This window comes from Rana temporaria, chromosome 5 (assembly GCF_905171775.1).
Source record: "Rana temporaria chromosome 5, aRanTem1.1, whole genome shotgun sequence".
Taxonomy (NCBI): Eukaryota; Metazoa; Chordata; class Amphibia; order Anura; family Ranidae; genus Rana; species Rana temporaria.
This window is the reverse complement of record NC_053493.1, coordinates 246966683-246993675: the sequence shown is the minus strand read 5'-3', so window position 1 is coordinate 246993675 and position 26993 is coordinate 246966683. Positions and strand designations below refer to the sequence as shown.

Sequence of the window (26993 nt, the reverse complement as noted above, 5' to 3'; positions counted from 1 at the left end):
GTTACTTGTGAGGCTGCATTCATGGCAATAGTGAGGCTGCATTCAGAGGCTGCAGTCATGGCACTGGTGAGGCTGCATTTATGGCACTGGTGAGGCTGCATTCATGGAAATGGTGAGGTTATATTCATGGCAATGGTGAGGCTGCAGATGGGCACTGATTAAGCTGCATTGATGGGCACTGACCCTTATTTTGCTTCACAGTTCTTTATTTAAAATTTAAAAAAAAATCCTGAAACTTCCCTCTTAAAGTGAAGGTGGATGTTATAAACCTGTGCATGTTATACATCAATAAATTCGGTATATCCAAATAAAATGGCCGAGCTCATCCTTAGACTCTTCAACACACACAGCCACAAAGGGAAGATAATTCTTTTTGGGCAGTGTATTAGTTAATTTGCATTTAATTTTAATGGTTCAAAGAATGTCAACCAAAATGGTCGGCCCTGACGCATGTTCACTTCATCAAATCTGGTCCTCTTTGAAAAAAGTTTGGACACCCCTGGCATATATGGTTTTCTCTTTAGTCTACCCAGCTAAAGGAGACATCCTCAAATAGGTGGGGAAAGAGCATAGGCTTGGGGACTTGCCATAGAAGACAGAAAGGGACAATTTTAAAGAACAAAAAGGACAATCTAAGGTAAGTATCACCCTCCTCTTGAGGGTTTAAAAGCATAACTGTGGATTGAGTAGAGAAGGATTGCATTACTTTTTGTGCTCCCATTAGAGATTTCGCCTTTTTATTTGTCTTGTTTACCATTATTACCAAGAGTGAAAGTGAAATAAAATCCAAAATTTGGGGTTGTCACCAGAACAGGAATATCGGTGAAATCATCCAATGAGGATGCCATTTCTGGTGACGACCAAGGATCCCCTCACTTCCTGTTATGGTTATAGGACAGCTGCAGGGCCTCGTGGTGACGTCACCCTTAGCCTTACTATGGAGCATCCATTGTCGGCTGTCCCTCCTCTACACTGAAGCTGGTGCTGGGAGCCGATCATGTGACTGGACCGGAGCACCCTCAGAATAGGTAAGTGTAGACATCTTTACTCTACAGGGTAGATAGAATAGGGCTTAGAACAGGGGTGGAAAGAAGATCTATGTATATTTAGTATTTGACTGGACTTCCACTTTAACCAGTTCCCGACCACCGCATGTACATATACGTCCACAATATGGCACGTACAGGCACATGGGCGTATAGGTACGTCCCCGCCTTACCTCGGTTCGGGGGTCCGATCGGGACCCCCTCCGGTACATGCGACGGCCGGGAACGGTGTACGGGAGGTCCGGGAGGAGGGGGCGGCTATTGGTTTCCAGCCGTCCCCTCTCGATCTCCCTCGGCGAATGAGATTCCAGCTGAGCCCTCCCTGCCTGTGTAACTGTAAACACAGGCAGGGAGGAAGTGACGTTTTCTCCCCTCTGGCGGTCTTTTCGTCCGATTCCAGAGGAGAGAAGACGTCAGTACTGTGAGTTGCACCAACAGCACACTGACACAGCACACATAGGCACATAACCCCCCCCGATCACCCCCTGTCACAGTGTCACTGATTGCAGTGATCATTTATTTTCTGATCACTGCTTTTAGTGTCAGTGTGACAGAAAAAAGTGTCAGGGCAGTTAGGTTTAGGCCCCTTTAGGTCCAGGGTAGCCCCCTACCCCCCCCCAATAAAGGTTTAACCCCTGATTGCCCCTAAAGTTAACCCTTTCACCCCTATTGCCAGTGTCACTAAGCGATCGGTTTCTGATCGCTGTATTAGTGTCACTGTTGCCGCTAGGCAGTTAGTTTTTTTTGAGGTTCGCCGCCAGGTTTATATAGCGTTAGGTACCCCCATAAATAAAGGTTTTAACCCCTGATTGCCCCTAGAGTTAACCCTTTCACCCCTATTGCCAGTGTCACTAAGCGATCGGTTTCTGATCGCTGTATTAGTGTCACTGTTGCCGCTAGGCAGTTAGTTTTTTTTGAGGTTCGCCGCCAGGTTTATATAGCGTTAGGTACCCCCATAAATAAAGGTTTTAACCCCTGATTGCCCCTAGAGTTAACCCTTTCACCCCTATTGCCAGTGTCACTAAGCGATCGGTTTCTGATCGCTGTATTAGTGTCACTGTTGCCGCTAGGCAGTTAGTTTTTTTTGAGGTTCGCCGCCAGGTTTATATAGCGTTAGGTACCCCCATAAATAAAGGTTTTAACCCCTGATTGCCCCTAGAGTTAACCCTTTCACCACTGATCACTGTATAAGTGTCACTGGTGACGTGGTTAGCCAGTTAGTTATTTAGTTATTTTAGGTTCGCCACCAGGTTTTTAGAAAGCGTTAGGTACCCCCATATATTACCGAATAAAGGTTTTAACCCCCTGATTGCCCCCTAGTTAACCCTTTCACCAGTGATCACCGTATAAGTGTTACGGTTGACGCTGGTTGGTTAGTTTGCTGTTTATAGCATCAGAGCACCCGCCGTATATAACCCAATAGGTTTAACCCCCTGATCACCCGGCGGGTGATATAAATTTAATTTTAGCGCCAGTCAGGGTCTGCGTCGCCCCAGGCAGCGTTAGGTTAGAGCCAGTACCGCTTACACCCACTCGCTAAGCATACACCCCCCTTAGTGGTATAGGATCTGAACGGATCGATACCTGATCTGATCAGATCTATACTAGCGTACCCAGCAGTTTAGGGTACCCAAAAACGCATTGTTAGCGGAATCAGCCCAGATACCCGCTAGCACCTGCGTTTTCCCCCTCTGCCCAGCCCAACCCACCCAAGTGCAGTATCGATCGATCACTGTCACTTACAAAACACAAGACACATAACTGCAGCGTTCGCAGAGACAGGCCTGATCCCTGCGATCGCTTACAGTTTTTTTTGAAGCGTTTTCTACATTTGCTTTTCTATAGTCAGGTGCTTTTTTTACCTGTGAATCCTTACCATTGTACCACTAAATTTAGAGTCCAAAATGGCAAACCGAAGGTACAATGATAAGCAGGCCTTGGAGTTCATGTGCATGTCAGATAGTGAAGAGGAGGAGGTCACGCATCTGACAGATTCTGGCTCAGAATATGAACCCATTTACGACAGCGGCTCCATGTCAGATAGCTCGCACGACGAAGTTGAGGTCCCTGCTAAGGCCAGGCGTACCCGATCCCATTCTGATGTTGTTGAGCAGCAAGAACCGCAGGACCCTCGTATGGAGCAGAGATCCAGTACTAGCGCCGCTATTCCTTCTGGTGAATTGGCAAGCACCAGCGGCCTAGTACACCCTGGTCGTTTATCCAGCACTGCAGTAACACTTGGTGACGTGGCGAGTCCCATAAGTGCAGTTGAAGCTGGCGATGTGGCAAGCACAAGTAGTGTCCCGCTGCCACCAAGAAGAAGACAGAGACAGGCCCGTCGTGCCCATAGTGCCCTTCCTGTAGAATTTGCCTATCCTGATTGGGTCCCCACCACTTCTACAGCACCTGTACTTCCCCCATTCACTGGCCAACCCGGTATTCAGGTGGATACAGCGAACTTTATGTCACTTGATTTTTATTCGCTGTATTTCACGGAAGATCTCTATAGATCTATTGTGGACCAGACTAATTTATATGCTGGTACTTACATCGCCGCTAACCCCCAGTCTCGCCTTGCCAAAGAATGGAAACCTCTCGAGGTTTCCGAATTTAAGACCTTTCTGGGCCTTACCCTCAACATGGGCATACACAAATTTCCGTCATTGCGGATGTATTGGTCCACACATCCCATTGACCATATGTACATTTTCTCTGCTCACATGGCCAGGAGACGATACGAGGCGATCCTGCGGTTCCTGCATTTCAGTGACAATGCACTTTGTCGTCCACGTGGAGACCCTGAATTTGACCGGCTCTACAAAATTCGGCCCCTCGTAAACCATTTCAACGAACGTTTTGCAGCCTTGTTTAATCCCCAGCAGGTTGTATGCGTTGATGAGTCCCTGATTAAATTTGCTGGCCGCTTGTCTTTCAAACAGTTCCTTCCCAGCAAGCGTGCCAGATACGGGGTCAAGCTCTATAAGCTCTGTGACAGGGCCACAGGCTACACATGGAGCTTTAGGGTTTACGAGGGAAAAGATAGTCAGGTAGAGCCGGAAGGATGCCCAGATTACATGGGGAGCGCTGGCAAGATTGTTTGGGACTTGGTGTCACCCTTATTCGGAAAGGGGTACCATTTGTATGTGGACAATTTTTACAGCAGCGTGCCACTTTTTAGCCACTTATTTGATCAACAGATTGGAGCATGTGGCACCGTGCGACCTAATCGCCGGGGCTTCCCCCAGCGGCTTGTAGATGCCCGTGTTAGGCCGGGGGCGAGAGCCTGCTGCAGATGTAAAAATTTGCTCGCTGTGAAGTGGCGGGACAATAGGAATGTTTTCGTTCTTACCACCCTTCACGTAGACACGACAGTCCAAATTCGTACGGCGACTGGTGTTGTGGAGAAACCCCTCTGTGTCCACGAATATAACCTTAATATGGGAGGGGTGGACCTCAACGACCAGTTGATGGCGCCGTATCATATTGCCCGTAAGACGAGACGCTGGTACAAAAAAGTGTCTCTACATTTATTTCAATTGGCTCTACTGAATGCTCATGTCGTATACAGAGCTTCAGGACGGAATGAATCCTTCCTTCAATTCCAGAGGGATATCATCACAGAACTCCTGTATCCAGGCGGTATTGTACCTCACCATCTCCTACCAAATGCAGTAAGCCGACTGCATGAGAGGCATTTTTCTTATGTCCTCCCGAGTACCCCTACCCAACGAGCCCCCCAAAGAAAATGTCGTGTCTGTACCAAGCGCGGATTTAGGCGTGACACCCGTTATTTTTGTCCCAAATGTCCTGGCAATCCTGGTCTTTGTATTGGTGAATGTTTTGAACGCTTCCACACACACGTTAATTATTAGTGTAGGGTGAAACATTTCACAGGCTAGGCACACTCACACAGGGTCTCCCAAGATGCCATCGCATTTTGAGAGACCCAAACCTGGAACCGAAAAGTTGAAGTTACAGTTCACAGTTACAAAAAAAAGTGTTAAAAAAAAAAAAAAAAAAAGTAAAAAATAAAAACACACAAAAAAATATAAAATAAAAAAACCAAAAATAGTTGTCGTTTTATTGTTCTCTCCCTCTCTATTCTCTCTCTATTGTTCTGCTCTTTTTTACTGTATTCTATTCTGCAAAGTTTTATTGTTGTTATGTTTTTTCATGCTTGCTTTTCAGGTATGTAATTTATTTTACTGTTTTCAGGTACGCCATTCAGCTGTTGCGCGGACTTATTTATCTTGACAGCAACAGCGTTTGCTCCCACGATATATAAAGCCGCGACTCCAGTGCTGTAGGAGGTGATTTCACCACCACAGTTAAAAAAAAGAGCATATATGCCGAAGCATGCGGGCAGCAGGGGCGGAGGAGCGATTTTGCTCCTAATGCCGCGTACATACGGTTGACATTCCTACGGAGGCTTTCCCGTGGAAAAGTCTGACCATGTGTACACGGCATAGAAAAGTCCGACCGTGTGTACGCGGCATAGAAAAGTCCGACCGTACGCGGCATAACTTTTTTGCGGGAGGATGCCCCCATGCTTTGGCATATATATATATTTTAGGCACAGGTTGCGTTAAAAAATGTTTTATTTTTTACTATGTTTTTTTATAGGTATTTGCTTTGCAGGTATGGTATGATCTTACTGTTATACTGGAATGTTACTTTGTTTTAATGTTAACCATCATTTGCTTAGCAGGTACGCCATTCAGTTGCAGTGCGGATTTATTTAGCGTGACAGCAACAGCGTTTGCTCCCACGATATATAAAGCCGCGACTCCAATGCTGTAGGAGGTGATTTCACCACTACAGTTCAAAAAAGAGCATATATGCCGGAGCATGGGGGCATTAGGGGCGGAGGAGCGATTTTGCTCCTAATGCCGCGTACATACGGTTGACATTCCTACGGAGGCTTTCCTGTGGAAAAGTCTGACCATGTGTACACGGCATAGAAAAGTCCGACCGTGTGTACGCGGCATAGAAAAGTCCGACCGTACGCGGCATAACTTTTTTGCGGGAGGATGCCCCCATGCTTCGGCATATATAAATGGTGCATGTATGCCCATCATTAGAAGTGGGTGGATGAAGGGAGGTATTCTAATGGTGGGCATACCCACCGATCAATCTTTTTTTTGTTCAGCCAACAGACTGCATGAAAAAAAAAAAGATTACAATACATGTCCAACAAGAACCATCAACGTACTGGTATGATGCATCATCTTGGTATCATTCTTTTCAGCCAGCGGTCGGCTTTCATGTAAAAGCAGTCCTAGCGGCTAATTAGCCTCTAGACTGCTTTTACATTCAGTGGGAGGGAATGTCCCCCCCCCCAGATATAAACGGCGCCATTGAGAATATGGGAAAGCATTTTATCACACCGATCTTGGTGTGGTCAGATGCTTTGAGGGCAGAGGAAAGATCTAGGGTCTAATAGACCCCATTTAAAAAAAAAAAAGAGTACCTGTCACTAACTATTGCTATCATAAGGGATATTTACATTCCCTGAGATAACAATAAAAATGGTAAAAAAATAAATAAATGGAAGGAACAGTTAACAAATAAAATAAAAAAAGCTAAATAAATATATAAAAAAATAAAAAAATAAAAAAAAGCATCCCTGTCCCCCCCTGCTCTTGCGCAAAGACGAACGCAAGCGTCGGTCTGGAGTCATATGTAAACAGCAATTGCACCATGCATGTGAGGTATCACCGCGAAGGGCAGATCGAGGGCAGTCATTTTAGCAGTAGACCTACTCTGTAAATCTAATGTGGTAACCTGTAAAGGCTTTTAAAGGCTTTTAAAAATGTATGTAGTTTGTCGCCACTGCGCGTTTGTGCGCAATTTTAAAGTATGTCGTGTTTGGTATCCATGTACTCGGCCTAAGATCATAATTTTTATTTCATCAATAATTTGGGCAATATAGTGTGTTTTAGTGCTTTAAAATAAAAAAAAGTGTATTTTTTCCCCAAAAAATGCGTTTGAAAAAACGCTGCGCAAATACTGTGTGGAAATTTTTTTTGCAACACCTACCATTTTAATCTGTAGGGCCTTTGCTTTAAAAAAATATATAATGTTTGGGGGTTCAACTTTACTTTCTTGCAAAAAAATAATATGTTTTTATGTAAACAAACAGTGTCAGAAAGGGCTTTTTCTTCAAGTGGTTAGAAGAGTGGGTGATGTGTGACATAAGCTTCTAATTGTTGTGCATAAAATGCCAGGACAATTGAAAACCCCCCCAAATGACCCCATTTTGGAAAGTAGACACCCCAAGCTATTTGCTGAGAGGCATCTTAAGTCCATGGAATATTTTAGATTTTGACCCAAGTTGCGGGAAATATAAATATATATATATATATATATTTTTTTTTGCGCAAAGTTGTCACTAAATGATATATTGCTCAAACATGCCATGGGCATATGTGGAATTACACCCCAAAATGCATTCTGCTGCTTCTCCTGAGTACGGGGATACCACATGTGTGAGACTTTTTGGGAGCCTAGCCGCGTACGGGACCCCAAAAACCAATCACCGCCTTCAGGCTTTCTAAGGGTGTAAATTTTTGATTTCACTCCTCACTACCTATCACAGTTTCGAAGGCCATAAAATGCCAAAATAGCACAAAAAAAAACCAAATGACCCCATTTTGGAAAGAAGACACCCCAAGGAAACTGCTGAGAGGCATGTTGAGTCCATTGATTTTTTTTTTTTTGTCCAAAGTGATTGAATAATGAGAAAAAAAAAAAAAAAAAGAAAAATGTGTCACTAAATGATATATTGCTCACACATGCCATGGTTATATGTGGAGTTGCACCCTAAAATACATTCTGCTGCTTCTCCTGAGTACGGGGATACCACATGTTTGGGACTTTTTGGGAGCCTAGCCGCGTACGGGACCCCGAAAACCAAGCACCGCCTTCAGCATTTCTAAGGGCGCAAATTTTTGATTTCACTCCTCACTACCTATCACAGTTTCGAAGGCCATAAAATGCCAAAATAGCACAAAAAACCCCCAAATGACCCCATTTTGGAAAGTAGACACCCCAAGCTATTTGCTGAGAGGCATGTTGAATCCATGGAATATTTAATTTTTTTGCCCCAAGTGATTGAATCATGACCAAAAAAAATTAAAATAAAAAAATGTACAAAACATTGTCACTAAATGATATATTTCTCACACATGCCATGGTTATATGTGGAATTGCACCCCAAAATACATTCTGCTACTTCTCCTGAGTACGGGGATACCACATGTGTGGGACTTTTTGGGAGCCTAGCCGCGTATGAGACCCCGAAAACCAAGCACCGCCTTCAAGATTTCTAAGGACATAAATTTTTGATTTCACTCACACAAATCTTGAAGGCAGTGCTTGGTTTTCGGGGCCCCGTACGCGGCTAGGCTCCCAAAAAGTCCCACACATGTGGTATCCCCGTACTCAGGAGAAGCAGCAGAATGTATTTTGGGGTGCAATTCCACATATAACCGTGGCATGTGTGAGAAATATATCATTTAGTGACAACGTTTTGTATTTTTTTTTTTTTGGTCATTATTCAGTGACTTGGGGCAAAAAAATTAAATATTCCATGGACTCAACATGCCTCTCAGCAAATAGCTTGGGGTGTCTACTTTCCAAAATGGGGTCATTTGGGGGGGTTTTGTGCTGTTTTGGCATTTTATTGCCTTCGAAACTGTGATAGGTAGTGAGGAGTGAAATCAAAAATTTATGCCCTTAGAAATCCTGAAGGCGGTGATTGGTTTTCGGGGTCCCGTACGTGGCTAGGCTCCCAAAAAGTCCCACACATGTGGTATCCCCGTACTCAGGAGAAGCAGCAGAATGTATTTTGGGGTGCAATTCCACATATAACCGTGGCATGTGTGAGAAATATATCATTTAGTGACAACGTTTTGTATTTTTTTTTTTTTGGTCATTATTCAGTGACTTGGGGCAAAAAAATTAAATATTCCATGGACTCAACATGCCTCTCAGCAAATAGCTTGGGGTGTCTACTTTCCAAAATGGGGTCATTTGGGGGGGGTTTTGTGCTGTTTTGGCATTTTATTGCCTTCGAAACTGTGATAGGTAGTGAGGAGTGAAATCAAAAATTTATGCCCTTAGAAATCCTGAAGGCGGTGATTGGTTTTCGGGGTCCCGTACGCGGCTAGGCTCCCAAAAAGTCCCACACATGTGGTATCCCCGTACTCAGGAGAAGCAGCAGAATGTATTTTGGGGTGCAATTCCACATATGCCCATGGCATATGTGAGAAATATATCATTTAGTGACAACGTTTTGTAAAAAAATTTTTTTTTTTTTTTTTGGTCATTATTCAATCACTTGGGGCCATAAAATTAAATATTCCATGGACTCAACATGCCTCTCAGCAAATAGCTTGGGGTGTCTTCTTTCCAAAATGGGGTCATTTGGGGGGGTTGTGTGACATCTTGGCATTTTATGGCCTTCAAAACTGTGATAGGTAGTGAGGAGTGAAATCAAAAATGTATGCCCTTAGAAATCTTGAAGGCGGTGCTTTGTTTTCGGGGCCCCGTATGCGGCTAGGCTCACAAAAAGTCCCACATATGTGGTATCCCCGTACTCGGGAGAAGCAGCAGAATGTATTTTGGGGTGCAATTCCACATATAACTATGGCATGTGTGAGCAATATATCATTTAGTGACAACTTTGTGCAAAAAAAAATCAGTTTGTCATATTCCCGCAACTTGTGTCAAAATATAAAATATTCCATGGACTCGACATGCCTCTCAGCAAATAGCTTAGGGTGTCTACTTTCCAAAATGGGGTCATTTGGTTTTTTTTTTTGCTATTTTGGCATTTTATGGCCTTCGAAACCTTGATAGGTAGTGAGGAGTGAAATCAAAAATTTGTGCCCTTAGAAATGCTGAAGGCGGTGCTTGGGTTTTGGGGCCCCGTATGCGGCTAGGCTCCCAAAAAGTCCCACACATGTGGTATCCCCGTACTCAGGAGAAGCAGCAGAATGTATTTTGGGGTGCAATTCCACATATAACCATGGCATGTGTGAGAAATATATCATTTAGTGACAACTTTTTGTAAACATTTTTTTTTTTTTTTTTTTTCGTCATTATTCAATCACTTGGGACAAAAAAATTAAATATTCAATGGACTCAACATGCCTCTCAGCAGTTTCCTTGGGGTGTCTACTTTCCAAAATGGGGTCATTTGGGGGGGTTTTGTACTGCCCTGCCATTTTAGCACCTCAAGAAATGAGATAGGCAGTCATAAAATAAAAGCTGTGTAAATTCCAGAAAATGTACCCTAGTTTGTAGACGCTATAACTTTTGCGAAAACCAATAAATATACGCTTATTGCGATTTTTTTTACTAAAGACATGTGGCTGAATACATTTTGGCCTAAATGTTTGACTAAAATTTAGTTTATTCGATTTTTTTTACTTTTTGTTATAAGAAAAATCATTTTTTTTCAAAATTTACGGTCTTTTTGCGTTTATATCGCAAAAAATAAAAATCGCAGAGGCGATCAAATACCATCAAAATAAAGCTCTATTTGTGGGAAGAAAAGGACGCAAGTTTCGTTTCGGTACAACATTGCATGACCGCGCAATTACCAGTTAAAGCAGCGCATTGCCAAATTGTAAAAACACCTCTGGTCTTTAGACAGCGTATTGGTCCGGGGCTTAAGTGGTTAAGATCATCGAAGTTACTAGCCTTGAATTATTGTGTTAATAATTGACCCGCCCACATCTTTTAGCATTTATAGGATATGTAAACACAAAGAACATGCAAATGACAATGATATTTGTGATGTTAAACAAACACCAACTTTACACATGCTGCAGATTTTCTTACATTTCATTGACGTTCACCAAGTTGCGTGTCAACTCTACGGGAAATGTCAACACTACAAAGGAAAGTACAAGTGTCTAACCAATTTAAAGCTGAACTCCGGAATAAGCAAATATTGTCTTAATACAAGAGGAATATGTATTCTCACTTGAATCTTGCTGTACTTTGTATTATTCTTCCAGATTTGTGCAGTAATCCAGCATGAAACATCCTCTGTGTAGGAAATTCCTGTAATAAAGGTGTGCGGTGTACGCAAAGTGGATTTACAGGGGTTGGACAGCAATATGAAAACATTATATAATTTGAATATGTGAACGTGACAACATATTTCACAATGAAAGCGTTAGTGATGTAATATTCCTTTACTTCCACATTGTGATGAGACCTAGCTAACAGATGGGTAGCCTCACTTTCGTCACTCACTGCGTGCGCTGCTAGTAAGACCCCTTGCGGTTTTCAGGCGTTTTAGCACTAGAAATATCGCCTGTAAAGTGCCTAAAAACCGTATCCCATTAATTTCAGTGTGTCTTTTTACACTGGGGCGGTGCGCTTGCGGGACGTTGAGAAAAGTCCTGCAAGCAGCATCTTCAGGACTGTTTGGGAGCGCGGTATACAGCGAGTGATCCCCCCCCTTCAGGACCAAACCAAGCCACATGCCTTCAACATGGGGGGGTGGTCCAAAACACCTTGTCCCCATGTTGATGCCACCCGGTGACCCCGCCCCATGCCTATATAGGTAGTTGCACACCGTACACACAGCATTACAGTGAGAGAGAGCGTTGAGTCATCAGAAGGAAAGCAGAGGGAAGAAGACGATGGAGAAGACCGGGCAAGAGCTAGCCAAAGAGCGGGCAAAAGAGCAGAAAATAGCGGAGGAGGCGGCAGAAGACACCGGACAGCGGGAGAAGAGGCTGGAGAGCGTGGAGAAGTCGGAAGAGACCCCCTAATAAATTACTTTAAAAACCTTTGTAGTGTGTTTTTTTTAATTGCCAGGTGAATGGGTAGGGGTACGATGTACCCCCATACTCATTCACATAGGGTGGGGGGCCAGGATCTGGAGGCCCCCTTATTAAAGGAGGCTCCCAGATTCCGATAAGCCCCCTGCCTGCAGACCAGGAAGAGGCCCTTGTCTTCATCAACTTGGGGACAAGGTGCTTTGTTTGGGGTGGGGGGGCGTAAAGCACCCCCCCCCCCCCCCATGTTGAGGGCATGTGGCTTGGTATGGTCCTTTCCTGTCCTGCTGGGCTGCGTGTTCTGATAAGGGTCTGGTATGGATCTTGGGGGAAACTCCTGCAGAGTGCTGTACAGATGAAGCTGACAGAACAAGTGGACGGTGTTCTGTGTCTGCAGCCTGAGCCCAGCTTCTGTCTTCCAATAATCTGATAAGATTCTGGGCACGGGCTTCACCAGAAATCTGTCTCATCTGTCAGGACACTGCGACAGCTTAACTGCAGCAACTTTTCTATCAGGCGCACACTGACCTGCCCTCCTCCATTGGAAAGCACCTCCTCGTCTTCAGTAGTAACTGACCCCGCCCCCACAGCATAGAGTGAGTCACAGACAGTGTGAGTACAGGAGGATGATTGCTATGAGCTGCAGCCAATCACCATGAGGACAAGCAGCTAAAAGGTCCAATCAAAGAACATTTTCACACGCACAGTGAGAAAACCAGCCTCAGACTTCGGGATTCTATGTGCATTTGCGGGACAGCAGGAAAGCCCTCCCTTTGCGGAAAAATCCCGCCCATTCTGGGACGGTTGGGAGGTATGAGTCTGTGGTGGGAGGGATCTGTGATGGGGGCTCTGTGATGGGGAGCTTTGTGATTAGGGGAATATGTGATGGGGGGCTTTTTAATGGGGAGTCTGTGGCAGGAGGGATCTGTGATGGGGAGCTTTGTGATTAGGGGGATCTGTGATAGGGGGCTCTGTGATGGAGAGGAGTCTGATGGAGGGATCTGTGATGGGGAGAGTCTGTCATGGAGAGGAACCTGTGAAGGGGGATCTGTGATGAGAGGAGTCTGTGATGGAGAGGAGTCTGTGATGGAGGGATCTGTGATGAAGGGGAGTCTGTGATGGAGGGGGTGGAGTCTATGGTGGGGGGTGGAGTCTGTGATGGGGGTAGAGCCTGTAATGGAGAGGAGTCTATGATGGGGGCTCTGTGATGGAGAGGAGTCTGTGATGGAAAGTGATGGAAAGTGCACTTGGAAGTGCAGTCGCTGTAATGATTCCATGTCCCCCTTGGATCTACAGCGACTGCACTTCCAAGTGCACATTCAGTGCAATTTCAAGCACACTTTGCACTTGTAGTTTGCACTTGTAGTAGTGCAAAGTAGATTTGCCTTTAGTAAATAACCCCCAAAAGGTCTATTTCTCTAAAATATTGTTCACAAATCTGTCTTAGCCTTGGTTCACACTGAGTGCGGGAATGAAATTGTGCGAGCTCAGCTAAACTCTCACAATTTAATTCCCGCCTTCGGGGGCGATTTCAGAGACATCTGTGCTGGTTTCTGCACAGATGTCAATAGAAATCGCATCCCGAAATCGCCAACAGTAGTATACACTTTTGGAAATCAATGCAGCGTCGCACTAATTAGGACGTGCCACTGCCGGCAATTGTGTTAAATCTGTGTTAGTGAGCACTTCTCCTTTACCCAGATAATCCATCTACCTCACAGGTGCGGCATATCCAGATGCTGATTAGACAGCATGATTATTGCTCAGGTGTGCCTTAGTCTGGCCACAATAAAAGGGCACTCTAAAATGTGCAGTTTTAACACAGCACAATGCCACAGATGTCACAAGGTTTCAGGGAGCGTGCAATTGGCATGCTGACTGCAGGAATGTCCACCAGAGCTGTTGCCCTTGACTTGGATGTTCATTTCTCTACCATAAGCCGTCTCCAAAGGCGTTTCAGAGAATTTGACAGTACATCCAACCGGCCTCACAACCGCAGACCACGTGTAACCACACCAGCCCAGGACCTTCACATCCAGCATCTTCACCTCCAAGAAAATATACTTATGTATGTAAATTAGGAATGTTTAACCGTCAAACCTTTTTTTGACAGTTGTTGTTTTCAAGTTAAATTCGTTTGTTTTTTTTGCTAGAAAATTACTTAGAACCCCCAAACATATATATATATATATATATATATATATATATATATATATATACAGGGCTTTTTTTCAGGGGGAACTTGGGGGAACTCAGTTCCACCACCTCTGGCTCAGACCCTTTGGTGCCTGCTCACCACAATCACTTGTAAACACAGAAGTGTGGTTTCTGTGTTTACAAGTGACATCTTTGTAACCCCCTGAACTCTGCACTCCGTATGTAATGCAATCCTGGTATTTAATGCCCCTTTAAGACCCTTCTACTGTTTGTGAAATCTGAACGGGTCGTGGTTGAGTTCCTGCACCTATTTTCTGAGAAAAAAAGCTCTGTATATATATATATATATATATATATATATATATATATATATACCGTATTTATTGGCGTATAACACGCACCCTAACTTTAAAAGGGAAGTTTCAGGAAAAAAACTTTCCACAGCCCCCTGCGTATAACACGCAGGCACAGTTTACCCTCTATTTTCAGGGTAAAAAAGTGAGTGTTATATGCCAATAAATATAGTGTATATATATATATATATATATATATATATATATATATATATATATATATATATATATATATACTGTATTTATTGGCATATAACACTCACTTTTTTACCCTGAAAATAGAGGGTAAACTGTGCCTGCGTGCAATTTTTTTTTTTTTAGTAGAGACCCTAGAAAATAAAATGGTGGCTGTTGCAATATTTTATGTTGCACTGTATCTGTATTTTCCTCTGTACTGGGAACACACATCAGTCTCCTCACCGCTGACAGGACATGGATCTGTGTGCTTACACACACAAATCCATGGTCCTGCTGTGATTGCGGGCAATCGCGAGTGCGCGGCAGACATCACGGCCACTGGGTATGCGCACCGGGTCCCGATTAATGGGGTGGGGGTGCGCCGTCGGCTTTTCCGTGTGCGCCCCCTAGTGGCCGAAAAAGCAAGGACGTCATATGACGTCCAGTCTGAAGGACGAGAGGTTCCCGCCGACGTCATTTTACTATGACTCGGTAGGGAAGAGGTTAATGAATTTAAAAAAAAAAACTAACTAGTAAAGTTAGCCCAAATTTTAAGATTATACGCCGCGAGAATCGTGAGAGAGTTGTGATCTTTATTCTAAGAAAATTCTCCTTTTGTCCAGAATCGTGCAACTCTACTGTGCAATAATCATGCTGTCTAATCAGCATCTTAATATGCCACACCTGTGAGGTGGATGGATTATCTCGGCAAAGAAGTGCTCACTAACACACATTTGTGAACAATATTTGAGAGAAATAGGACTTTTGTGTTCATAAAAAAAAGTTGTAGATCTTTGTGTTCAGCTCATGATAAATAGGGGCAAACACAAAAGTGTTGCGTTTCTAATTTTGCACAGTGTATATTTGAAAATTGATCAACCCTGATGTATTGATGGCCTATCTCATTTCTGGAGGCCCTAAAATGCCCCTAAATTACCCATTTTTGGAAAGTAGACAGTCTGGGGCATTTAGTAAGAGGTATAGTCAGCTTTTTGAAGTTGTCATTTTTTTTTTTTTTTAAATGAAATAAATTAAACTTTTTTTCACCACAATACTTTTACATAATGTCACCAGTGCAGTACAGCATCATCATATGACTGGTGTGGCGGTGATCAGGGACACTGACTGATGACAGCATGTTAAAAATACATCCTTGTTTTTTTGTTTTTTCCTTTTTTGTTACATTTTATTTTACATACTTTCATCAAAGTAACACTGTACTACTAAGTACATTGTAACAGTAAAGTTTTCAACTGTCATGAATGGGTGAACCATTCTTGACAGCTGTGATCATTCGTTAACTGTGATTGGCTACAGATAATCACATGATACAGGATGCTGTGATTGGCCCAGGTTCCATGTGATAGCTGTGGGCCAATCACAGCATAGGCAACACAGCTGTTATGAATGAATTCATTCATAACAGCTTTGTTGAAATTGTGATCATGTGGGTATAAATAAAGTGACAAGTGATGGCGTCAAAAATTAATACATTTTAAATAACCATGCGTGCAGCTGCCTTTTTTTTTAATTGAATAAACCCCTTTGTAATCAAATTAATAGTAAGTAAAAAGTGTGGCACCAACTCACGAGTTAGCGCCACACTTTTTCCTCACTATTAATTGTGATCATGTGATTGCATAGGTATCGAATGATCACCGGGATCCACAATCTGCTGTGTCCGGCAGTCGCGGGGGCCAACAGTGTGCTCCTAAACCCGTGTAGGTACATGGCACACAGGTACGTGATTGTGCCTGCACGTGCTGCCCCACTATGGTACATGTACTGTAGCGGGTGGGCAAGTGGTTAACCGCTTGCCCACCGCAGCACCCACTTTTACGTCTACAGAATGGCATGGCTGGGCACATGGGCGTATATATAAGTCCCCTTTAATTTGCCGGCCATGTGGTTGCGCACATCTCCTTGTTCTTCCTAGTGACATGTCACTGATCGTCTGTTCCCTGTCATCGGGAACAGCAAGACATGCCCCCTAACAGTTAGAAGCACTCCCTAGGTCATACTTAACCCCTTCAGCGTCCCCTACAGGGTAACCCCTTCACTCCCAGTGTCATTTTTACAGTAATCTGTGCATTTTTACAGGACTGATTGCTGTAAAAATTACAATGGTCCCAAAATGGTGTCAAAAGTGTCCAATGTGTCCGCCATAAATTTGCAGTCACGATAAAAAAAAATGCTGATTACTACTAAAAAAATATATTTATAAAAATGCCATAAAACTATCCCCTATTTTGAAGACGCTATAACTTTTGTGCAAACCAATCAATAAACGCTTATTGCGATTTTTTTTTTTTACCAAAAATATGTAGAAGAATATGTATCGGCCTAAACCGAGGAAAAAACGTTATTTTTTATATATTTTTGGGGGATATTTATTATAGCAAAAAGTAAAAAATATTGAATTTTTCAAAATTGTCGCTCTATTTTTGTTTACAGCACAAAAAATTTAAACCACAGAGGTGATCAAATACCACCAAAAGAAAGCTCTATTTGTGGGGAAAAAAGAATGTCAATTTTGTTTGGGAGCCACGTCGCACGACTGCGCAATTGTCAGTTAAAGCGACGCAGTGCAGAATCGCAAAAAAAGTGGCCAGGTCTTTGGCCAACGAAATGGTGCGGGGCTGAAGGGGTTAAATAGCATATCTCTTTGTTTCTAATAGGAGTGTCTGTCAATTTCAGGTTGTCAGTAAAAAATGCCCTATCGGTAAATTTGTATGCTTTGTCAGTATAAAAATGTTGTGGGTGGGGGGTTTGGTAACTTGGTTGCAGTGTTGAAAAATGCAGACATCTATCGTGCCAGACTGGGTGGCACTGCATTATCACCGCTCAACGCACTGTTTAGGAAGAAGAACTAACAGAGCGATGTGCATCACTGTCCTGCTCCCCGCCAGAGCTGACACCGCACTATCCTGCATGGTGCACCATGGTACCGCGTTTTAGGCAGACCAAAGATGGTGCGATTCTCTTTCCTGCAACCACGCTCAATTCCAGATTCCCCCATCAACACAGTCAGTGTTGAGGGAATCTTCTCCTACTAAGCTATTGTGTTCTCCCAGTGGGGGGGTCGCGAGGAGCTGTCCCTGCTGGAAGAACAATGATTATTGTTAGAGGTTATAGCCATGTAATCCGACATGCCAGTTGTAGCCAAGTCGATCGTTGGATTAACTTGGATACAATTAGCCTGCCCATCAGTGGCAGCCCATCCATAGGGGGCCCCCGGGCGCCCCCCCCCCTGTAGTCATAAAAAAAAACGGGCCCTTTAAGGCTTTTAAAAATTTGTTTTGCAGCGCCGCGCAAATAACATACACTCATGCATTGCATGAGTGTATGTTATTGTGGCCAGAGCCAGCGGCTCTGATAGGCTTTCCCAGTACAGCCCTTCAGCTCCCGGATGTCTTATCCTCGGAACGTAGTGGGCTACGTCCCTTGGATAAGACTGACTGCCGTCTCAGCAAATCAGGTTCACTGATTCTGGTTATCAGTAACCTGATTGGCTGAAGCGTCATCGAGGGCGGCAGAAGACACCGAGGGACCGTGGAAGGAGGATGGCGAACCCCAGAAAGGTAAGTGCCGGGCGGGGGGGGAGGCAATCTGACTGGCAGCATTTTACAGGGCACAGTGGGGACAATTGATGTGGGGACAATTGATGTGGGCACAGTGGGGATAATTGATGTGGGCACAGTGGGGACAATTGATGTGGGCACAGTGGGGACAATTGATGTGGGCACAGTGGGGGACAATTGATGTGGGAACAGTGGGGACAATTGATGTGGGCACAGTGGGGACACTTGATGTGGGCAGAAGACATCGAGGGACCGTGGAAGGAGGATGGCGAACCCCAGAAAGGTAAGTGCCGGGCGGGGGGGGAGGCAATCTGACTGGCAGCATTTTACAGGGCACAGTGGGGACAATTGATGTGGGGACAATTGATGTGGGCACAGTGGGGATAATTGATGTGGGCACAGTGGGGACAATTGATGTGGGCACAGTGGGGGACAATTGATGTGGGCACAGTGGGGGACAATTGATGTGGGAACAGTGGGGACAATTGATGTGGGCACAGTGGGGACACTTGATGTGGGCACAGTGGGGACAATTGATGGCATGGCACAGTGGCTGCGTTTGATGGCACAGTGGCTGCGTATGGCATGGCACAGTGGTGACAATTGATGGGCACAGTGGTGACAATTGATGGGCATAGTGGCGACAATTGATGGCATGGCACAGTGGCGACAATTAATGGCATGGCACAGTGGCTGCATTTGATGGGCACCGTGGCTGCCTTTGATGGGCACAGTGGCTGTCTTTGATTGGCAAAGTGAGGCTGCAATTGTCTTTTTTCATTTGTTTGCACCCCCCTAAAAATTTTGAGCACCAGCCGTCACTGCTGCCCATAGATTGTTCCAAACTCAGCAGGGACTGGCTGAGATTCGAACTATCAGGCTGGCTTCACACTGGTGCACAGCGATTCCTGTGCGAGTTCCCGCAACGCATCTGAATCGCAGGCAGTTCACACTGCTCTCAGCGAACCACAGTGGGTGTCATTATAAAGTAATGAGTTTGCAGAACGCAGTGCGAACTGTGGAATCGGATCGCACGGGTGTGGTAATGACAGTTTGCAGAACGCAGTGCGAACTGGGGAAATCGGATTGCATGGGTTTAAACACCCATGCCATCCAATTCCAATACGGAGGGGAAAGAAAAAGTCGTCCTGCACCATTTTAGTGCGAATGCGACGCAATTTCATCTATACAAACTGTATGGCTGAATTCGCAGTGCACAGACCGACGTCGCGTGTGATCTGCACATACATGCAGTGCGAATTACATGCGACGTCTGACATCACATCAGTGCGATTCCAGCCTGAATGGCCAGGTTTACTGTGCAGGGTTACTGGTAATGTAGGTAAAACAATGTTACACTCAGCTTCTGGACATTTCTTTTATTGCTTTACACTGAAAAACACCACCAAAGAAAAGTCATGTCCTCCAAAATATAACCCAGGCACCGCCATTATAAATAATATGAAAGACACACGGAAATGACCGCTGCTACTGAAAGGGTTAACACGGCGTCCATTGTCAGAGAGGAAACTACTACTACAGGAGCCTCGTTACCGTTCACTCTGTGCCGCCTGTGACGAGGACAGTGTGTCGGACGGATGAAGGAAGCGCTGGAAGTCAGTAAAAGTTCCGCCTACTTCAATTATAGGACTGCAAGGGCTTCTTTCACCCGCTGTGTGCGCACGGTCACACACCGCACAGCGCATGCGTGTCACCACTTTTCTCATGGGAAAGCTGGGACACGTGACTAAGAATTCTGGGAGTTGTAGTTTGGATTATGAGTTGTGAGAGGCGAGCTAGGTGCTTTCTTATGATTCTTATTTTATTTCCTGTCGCAGCAGAGACAGAAGGTGAAAGGAAATCTCCAACAGTGATGATTTTACCCACTTCCATTCTAATTGTAACATTCCTCACCTACAAAAATTACTCAGAACCCCCAAACATTATAAATAGATATCATAGGTGTGCACAGTCTGTAGCATTAGGGTGTGCACCTCAAAGCTCAAACACATGCATGTGTGTATATACCGACTGCCTCAGTGGATGGTGTAATTAGCTTTTATTTTTATTATTTTTTACAATTTTGTTATTTACAATAGTTTTTTTCACAATTTATTTAGGAGCCCCGTTAGGGGGCTTTGATAAAATAATAGGGATAAAAACAGGGGGAATGTGCACGCCTATGATATATATATATATATATATATATATATATATATATATATATATATATATATATATATATATATATATATATATATATAAATTATATATATATCTAATATTTTTTTTTTTTTTTTTTTTTTTGCAGAGACCATAGGGAAAAAAATAGCCACTGTTGCCATTTTTTATGCCACAAGGTATTTGCACATCATTTTTTTTTCCAAAGCAATTTTTTGGGACAAAAAATACTTTCATGATTTAAAAAAAATATGCATTATTTTCCCCTATCTTCATAGGCAACGCTTTATTTTTTTTTACAGGTTACCAGTTTAGTTTACAGTTAGGCCCCTTTTAGACATGCGGACCGTATGTCCGCTTTTTCATCTATCCATTTACGGATGAAAAGGGGACAAACATGTATCCCTATGGGATAGCGGGTGTCAGCAGATGAACATCCGCTGACACCTGATATCATCCGTCCCCGCTATGGTCCAATTCTGCAGACAGAGGAAAATCCTATTTTTCCTTTTGTCTGCAGAGTGGATCGGGTGAACATGGACAGATGGTGCGTGTTCATCCGATCCCCCCATAGAGGAGAGCGGAGATCTGACAGGGCAGTCTCTGCACAGTGTGGGGGGACCACCCTGTCATCTGCCGGCTCAGCGGGGATCAACGGAGCGAACCCCGCTGAGCAAGCGGATATAAAAGGAACGGGATCCGCATGTCTGAAAGGACCCTTACAGAGGAGGTCTAGTGCTAGAATTATTGCTCTCGCTCCAATGATTGCAGTGATACCTCACATGTGTGGTTTGAACGCTGTTTACATATGTAGGCTATGTATGCGTTCGCTTCTGCGTGTGAGTGCGCTTTAATTTTAATTTTTTTTTTCTTGATTTTATTTATTTTAGCACTTTTATTGTAAACACCCCTTGTAATAGGAATAGGGCATGACAGGTCCTCTTTATGGAGCGATCTGGGGTCTATAAGTCCCCACATCTCTCCTCTATGCTGGAAAAATTGAGATAAAAAATAATAATCTTCCCAGCAAAAAAAAAATAAGTGGAATCATGAGGTCGCTTCTGGCCTCCGAAGATCTTAGGCCGCGTACACACGGTCGGTCCAAACCGATGAAAACAGCCTTAAGTCCAGTTTCATCGGTCAAAACCGACCGTGTGTATAGCCCATCGGTCCGTTGTCCTTCAGTCCAAAATTTTAAAACATGCTTTAAAATCGAACCGATGGAACACTGCCCGATCGGTCCAAACCGATGGTTAGGACAAAAAGCGTCAGTTCAAAACCCGCGCCTGCTCAGAATCAAGTCGACGCATGCTTGGAAGCATTGAACTTCGTTTTTTTCAGCATGTTGTGTGTTTTACGTCACCGCATTCTGACCCGATCGGTTTTTGGAACGATGGTGTGTACGCACATCAGACCATCAGGCCACTTCAGCGGTGAACCGATGGAAATGGCCCGTCGGACCATTCTCATCGGTTTGGAACGACCGTGTCTACGCGGTCTTAGAGATGGCCAGGAACCATCTGGCCCATGGGCAGCTCTATGGTAAACCGCTGGATTCATTCTATGGCTCGCCGATCGCATGGGCAAGCCGCGAGAAGCACCGGAGGGCGGCGGGGGGAGGGGGTACGACTTTTATTTTGCAGAGAATTGCCTGCTGAAAAAAAAGTGTGCTCCCTCCTCTGCAGCTCTGCCATTACTCTTCTTCTCCCTCCGGCTGGCTGCACTACAGGGGGATCAGTTACAGATATCTGCATCCAGCACTCTTCCCTCTTACTACCTCCCCCCTTGTGCCCCCCCCCCCCACACAGCTCTGCCATTACTCAGCTTCTCCCTCCGGCTGGCTGCACTACAGGGGGATCAGTTACAGATATCTGCATCCAACACTATTCCCCCCTGACTGCTTCTAACCCCCCCCCCCCCCCCAGCTCTGCCATTACTCCTCTTTTCCCTCCCGCTGGCTGCGCTACAGGGGGATCGGCTGCAGGTATCTGCGCCTATCGCTAGTCCCTTCTGACTACTGTCCCCCTGTGTGTCTTCCCCCCTGCAGCTCTCCCATTGCTCCTCTTCTCCCTCACGCTGGCTGTGCTACAGGGGGATCGGTTGCAAGTATCTGCATCCAGTGCCATTCCCCTCTGACTACCACCCCCTGTGTGACCCCCCCCCCCCCCCACAGGTCTGCCAGATCTCCTCCTCTCTCTCCCACTGGCTGTGCTGCAGGGGGATCAGTTACAAGTATCTGCAATCCAGTAACATTCCCTTCTGATTACCCTGTGTGCCAACTCCTCTGCAGCTCCACCAGCTCTCCCCATCTACGCCGCACTAGCTGCAATACAGGGGGAACGGTTATAGGTTCCTGCATCCAGCACTATTCCCCTCTGATTACCATCCCTCTGTCGCTCCGATCACCCTGTGTGCCAACTCCTCTGCAGCTCTACCAGCTCTCCTCCTCTCCTTCGCAGTGGCTGCACTGCAGGGGGAGCGGTTACAGGTTTCTGCATCCAGCACTATTCCCCTCCGATTACCTCCCCCCACTCCAATAACAGCTCCACCATTAATTCTCTTCTCCCTCCTGCTGGCTGCACTGCAGGGGGATCAGTTACAGATATCTACATCCAGCGCTATTCCCCTCTACTACTACCGCACCCCCTGTGTGCCCCCCCTGTGTGTCTCACCCACAGTTCTTCCCATTACTCCTCTTCTAGAAGCCATGGTCTACCGCCCACTTCCTTTCCATGAATGAAGACAGTGAACGATCAGTACTAATAATTACTGTGTTTATTCATAATTGAAGCATTTTAAACGGTGTTGCTTCAGCTTTTGAATGTACAGAAAGCCACTCAACACAGAGCAGTTCCCATGTATTCACTGTCCAGTGCAGCTAAGAGGAAGAAGCTGAGGAATGTCCTCAGTCCCCTTCTTGTCTCGCAAGTGAAAGATCGGGGATCTGTTTAGACTCCTAATAATTCACCAAAGCCCCCTAACAGGACTGATATTTACAAATTTATTCTCTACATGAGTAAAAGATTTAGAAAACATCAATTGCAGCCTCACTGTGCCCATCATTTGCTGCCACTGTGCCCATCAAACACAGCCACTGTGCCATAAAATTGTTGCCACTGTGCAATAAAAGTTGTCGCCACAGTGCCATAAAATTGTCGCCACTGTGCCATGCCATCAAACGCAGCCACTGTGCCCATTAATTGTCACCACTGTGCCATGCCATCAAATGCAGTCACTGTACCATGCCATCAGTTGTCGCCACTGTGCCCATCAATTGTCGCCACTGTGCCATGCCAAACGCAGCCACTGTGCCATCAATTGTCGCCACTGTGCCATGCCAAACACAGCCACTGTGCCATGCCAAACAAAGCCACTGTGCCATGTCATTGACGCCACTGTGCCCATCAATTGTCGCCACTGTGCCCATCAATTGTCGCCACTGTGCCCATCAATTGCCGCCAGTTTGCCCCTAAAATGCCGCCATATTGCCCTCCGCCTGGCACTTACCTTTCTCGGTCAGCCATCCTCGGATCTTCCACCACGATCCCTCGAAGTAGTCCCGCCCTCAATGTCGCTTCAGCCAATCAGGTTACCGGTAACCAGAACCGGTGAACCTGATTGGCTGAGATGCGTGTCAGTGTTAACCAGGGAACGCACACCCCCTGCGTCTCCTGGTTAACTATTTGGGAGCCGATTACAGCCCTCATGCTGCTGGCTCTGATAGACACTTCCAAAGCCAACCAGCTGCCGTGATTCAGATAAATAGTGGGCGGCAATACATAGATTCATGCAATGCATGAATCTATGTATTGTTTTTCAGTGGCGGAGAGAGGAGGCGGCGCTCCTGCACCCTCTATGGACGCACCGCCACTGTCAGCAATAAAAGGTTAAAACACAAGACTGGAACAGAACCGATTTTTCTCTTCCACTATACACCAAGAACCAGATCCTGCACCCTGATTCCTATGTTTTCATGCATAGGACATGACAACAAGACTAAACGACTCAACTAGAGTACACATAAAAACATTGGAACTGGGGTCCCGAAAAGAGGCAGCAGGTGCTCTGGACTTGAGTCAAAATTTCCTGTAGCAGGAGGCAGCTTGTTTGCTAAAGGGCAGGAGAGTAGTACAATAACTAGGCTTGCATTTCTGCAAATAGAGTTGGAGATTTGTTCCGGATCGATGGTGTCCTCAAAGCTGAGAAATGCAGGCATATACATATCCATCATGTCATACCATCAGGGAGGCATGTGATTGGCTCCAAATGTATTCTGCAGCCACGACAACTTCAAACATGCAACCAATGTCATTAAGAACTATCTTCAGTGTAAAAAGAACAAGGGGCCAGATTCACAGAAGAAGTACGCCGGAGTATCTACTGATACTCCGGCGTACTTTCAAATTTGCCGCGTCGTATCTTTAGTTTGAATCCTCAAACCAAGATACATTGGCTTCGATCCGACAGGCGTACGGCTTCGTACGCCTTCGGATCGTAGGTGTAATACTTTGGCGCCCGCTGGGTGGAGTTTGCGTCGTTTTCCGTGTCGGGTATGCTAATTAGCTGTTTACGGCGATCCACGAAGGTACGCGCGTTCGTCGCATTCTCTTACGTCGTCGCTAGTCGGCTTTTCCTGGCGTATAGTTAAAGCTGCTATTTCTTGGCCTATCTTTAGACTTGCCATGTTAAAGTATGGCCGTCGTTCCCGCGTCGAATTTAAATTTTTTTTTTTTGCGTAAGTCGACGTTCAAAAAATCACGTCGGTGCGACGTAATTTCGCGCAAAGCACGGCGGGAAATTTCAAAACGGAGCATGCGCAGTCGGTTCGGCGCGGGAACGCGCCTAATTTAAATGATCCACGCCCCATTTGAATTAGGCGGGCTTGCGCCGGAGGGATTTACGCTACGCCAACGCAACTTTACAGGCAAGTGCTTTATGAATCAAGCACTTGCCTGGAAAACTTGCGGCGGTGTAACGTAAATGCTATACATTACGCCGCCGCAAATGTACATGAATCTGGCCAACTGAGTCCTGGAAGTGATGGTTTGGCCCCCAACCATCACCCTGATCTCAACATCAAGTCTGTATGGGATTACATGAAGACAGAAGGATTTAAGGTAGTGTAGCATTTTTACTGGCGAGCTCAAGAAAAGATCCGATGGTTCGTGGCTGGCCATAGACCAGATGGTCTCTGATCACCTCTATGGTCTTGGTCCTTGGAGGACCAGAGCAACGTCATGACATCACTTCTTGCCTAGGGCGGAAGTAACAGTAATGCCGCGTACACACAACCTTTTTTCGGGTTGTAAAAAATGAAATTCTTAATGGTCTAGAAAAAACGAACTTTTTTTCAACCCGATAGTTAAAACGGCCTTGCCTACACACGATCGTGAAAAAATAAATGCTCTAGCAAAGCGCGGTGACGTACAACACATACGACGGCACTATAAAGGGGACGTTCCATGCGGATGACGCCACCCTTGGGGCTGCTTTTGCTGATTTTGTGTTAGTAAAAGACGATTTGCGCTTTTCAGTCTGTTACAGCGTGATGAATGTGCTATCTCCATTACGAACGCTAGTTTTACCAGAACGAGCGCTCCCGTCTCATAACTTGCTTCTGAGCATGCGTGTTTTTTTCACATCGTTAAAGCCCCCACATGACCATTTTCTAAATTTTTAATGCCCATTTTTTACATCGTGAAAAATGCTCTGGAGCCCACACAAACGTCATTTTTTTACAACCCGAAAAACGGTCGTGTGTACGCGGCATAAGCTATTTTTTTTTTCAAACAAAAGACTAAAAAAAAATGTTCTTGATCTTTTGCGTTTAAAGGTAGAGGAGAGATTTGGGGACTTATAAACCTCAGATCTCTCAATAAATAGGACCTGTCATCCCTTATTTCTATTACAAGGGATGTTTAGATTCCTTGTAATAGGAATACAAGTTTTAAAAACAAAAATTAAAGAGACAGTGTAAAAATAAAATAAATAAATAGAAAAAAAAAGTAAAGTGCCCCCCATCCCTCCGTGCTCCCGCGCAGAAGCGAGTGCATTAGTAAGTCGTGCACCCATATGTAAACGGTGTTCGCACCACACATGTGAGGTATCGATGGAAACGTTGGGGCAAGAGCAGTAGTTCTAGTGCCAGACTTCCTCTGTTATGCCCCGTACACACGATCCGAAAATCGTACGAAATCGTACGATAATCGGATCGTTAGTACAGAGCTTCCGAGAGCCGATCAGGACAGTTCATCCGATTTTATTCTATCGGACATGCACAGAATTTTTTTTCGTACGATGCCAGATCGTACGATTTTCGTTTTAATCAGTACAGCTGTCGTTTGAAAATGCAATACAAATGCATTACAACACATGACATCACTTCCGATTTTTTATTCTGCCGTACGAGAATTTTATCTATTTGTCGCCATTCCACAAGCATGCACAATTTTAAAGCGTGATATGTTAGGTATCTACTTACTAAGCGTAACATTGTCTTTTATATTGTACCAATTTTTTTTTTTTTGCTGCGCAAATACCATGTGACATGAAAAAATTGCAATGATAACCATTTTATTCTCTATTAGCTGGATTCATGTACAGTTACGACGGCGTATCAGTAGATACGCCGTCGTAACTCCGAATCTGCGCCGTCGTACATTTAAGCGTATGCTCAAACTGAGATATGCTTAAATGTTG

The 26993-nt window shown here is 44.9% G+C and overlaps 1 protein-coding gene across 3 annotated transcripts in view; it reads right to left on the bottom strand.

Moving 5' to 3' along the window:
- The window catches only part of LOC120940697 (mevalonyl-coenzyme A hydratase sidH-like), a 101022-nt gene extending 81213 nt beyond the window's left edge, over window positions 1-19809 (bottom strand). Inside the window, exons 1-2 of one of the 3 annotated variants that reach the window (XM_040353689.1) lie at window positions 19668-19809; window positions 11041-11120 (exon numbers count right to left, since the gene is read on the bottom strand). The gene's annotated coding sequence lies outside the window, so the exon portion shown is untranslated. The remainder of the gene's footprint in view (window positions 1-11040; window positions 11121-19667) is intronic. The other 2 variants (XM_040353688.1, XM_040353691.1) reach the window with 2 other exon arrangements.
- Between the last annotated feature and the right edge of the window lie 7184 nt (window positions 19810-26993).